Genomic DNA, 2,450 nt, shown 5'->3' with positions numbered 1-2,450 from the left:
CCCGCCACCACGCCTGGCTTATTTTTTGTATTTTTGGTAGAGACGGGGTTTCTCCATGTTAGCCAGGATGGTCTCGATCTCCTGACCTCGTGATCCACCCACGTTGGCCTCCCAAAATGCTGGGATTACAGGCCTGAGCCATTGCGCCCGGCCAGGAATAAACTTAAATGTGGAATAATTTAGATGCACAGAAAGGTTTTAAAAATAGTACTGAGAGTCCATTATGTCCTTCCCCCTCCAATGTTAACATTTTTTTTGGTAACAGCTTTATTGAGGTATAATGCATATGCCTTGTCACCCTCCTAACTATACAATTCAGTGTTTATTAATATACTCACAGGGTTGCACAACCATCACCAACATCTAATTTTAGAAAATTTCATCATCCCAAAAAGAAATCCTATACCCATTAGCAATCATGCCCCATTCCCTCATTCCCTGACAACCACGAATTGACTTTCTGTCTCAGTGGATCTGCGTATTCCAAACATTTCATATACATGGATCATACAACATGTGGTCTTTGTATATTCATGTACACATATTGATAAAGGTCATTATAACCATATAGAGAAAATGTTTTGTTTTTTGTTTTCGAGACAGAGTCTCACTCTGTCACCCAGGCTGGAGTGCAGTGGCACATTCTCCACTCACTACAACCTCCACCTCATGGGTTCAGGCGATTCTCATGCCTCTGGCCTTTTCTGTTCTTTTTTTTTCTCATTTGAGACCATCTCACTCCCATCACCCAGGCTGAAAGCAGTGGTGTGATCTTGGCTCAGTGCAGCCTCGACCTCCCAGGCTCAAGTGATCCTTCCACCTCAGCCTCCCCAGTAGCTGGGATTACAGGCATGCACCACCACGCCCAGCTAATGTTTGTATAGGCGGGGTTTTGCCATGTTGCCCAGGCTGCTGTTGAACTCCTGAGCTCTAGCAATCTGCCTGACTCAGCCTCCCAAAGTGCTGGGATTACAAGCGTGAGCTACCACGTCCGACTTTTTTTTTTTGAGAGTCTCACTCTGTCACCAAGGCTGGAATACAGTGGTGTGATCCCTCCTTACTGCAATCTCTGCCTCCTGGGTTCAAGCGATTCACCTGGCTCAGCCTCCTGAGCAGCTGGGATTATAGACATGTGCCAACACGCCCGGCTAATTTTTGTATTTTTAGTAGAGATGGGGTTTCACCATGTTGGCCAGGCTCGTCTTGAACTCCTGACCTCAGGTGATCCGCCCACCTCAGCCTCCCAAAGTGCTAAGATTACAGGCATGGACCACTGCGCCCGGCCTCTGCTTTTTTCAGTCAGTGATATTTGTGAATATTATACCATGTCAGTGCAACAGAGGTAGATTTACTTTATTCTTTTCAAAAAGTTACATAGGCCGGGCGCCATGCTCACATCGACCTGAGGTGGGATGATCGCTTGAGCACAGGAGTTTAAGATCAGCCTGGGCAACAGAGTGAGACCCTAGCTCTACAAAACATTTAAAAACTACCTGGGCATGGTGCACATGTCTGTAGTCCCAGCTACTTGGGAGGCTGAGATGGTAGGATCACCTGAGCGTAAGAAGTCAAGGCTAAAGTGAGCAAGCTGTGCCCCTGCATTCCAGCCTGGTCAGAGGCTGAGGCAGGAGAATGACGTGAACCCGGGAGGTGGAGCTTGCAGTGAGCCAAGATCACGCCACTGCACTCCAGCCTGGCACCAAAGTGAGACTCCCTCTCAAAAAAAAAAAAAAAAGTGACATAGTATTCCAATGTAAGGATTTCAATTCAATTCAAAAACATTTACTAGCCAAGCAGTGGCTCACACCTGTAAACCTAGCACTTTAGGAGGCTGAGGCGGGAGTATTGCTTGAATACAGGAGTTCAGGATCAGCCTGGGTAACATGGGGAGACCCCATCCCTACAAGCAATTAAAAAAATAGCCAGGCATGATAGCGTGTGTCTGTATGTGTCTGTGGTCCCAGCTACTGGGGACGCTGAGACAGGAGGATCACATAAGCCAGGGAGGTCAAAGCTGCAGTGAGCCATGATTACTGCTCTCCAGCCTGAGTGACAGCAAGACCCTGTCTTAAAAAAAAAAAAAAAAATTACTGAGTAGCCTGAATTTCCAGACATTCTTCCTGTACTTGGACTACATCAGTGAACAAAATAGACAAAGATTCCTGCTCTCCATTGCCTTTATTCTGTGAACTGTATTTCAGGGTAACCAAATATCTCACTGGTGAGAGAATGTTCTTTACAAGACACTTCCCGCATGTGGAAAGAAGTATAGAATCACAAGTCCAGGCGTGGTGGCTCACGCCTGTAATCCCAGCACTTTGAGAGGCCGCGGAGGGTAGATCACTGGAGATCAGGGTTTGAGACCAGCCTGGCCAACATGGTGAAACCCGTCTCTACTAAAAATACAAAAAATTAGCTGGGTGTGGTGACGCATGCCTGTAATCCCAGCT

Source organism: Colobus angolensis, unplaced genomic scaffold (assembly GCF_000951035.1).
Source record: "Colobus angolensis palliatus isolate OR3802 unplaced genomic scaffold, Cang.pa_1.0 Scaffold61, whole genome shotgun sequence".
NCBI classification, from domain to species: domain Eukaryota; kingdom Metazoa; phylum Chordata; class Mammalia; order Primates; family Cercopithecidae; genus Colobus; species Colobus angolensis.
Note: the sequence above shows the minus strand (reverse complement) of the source record.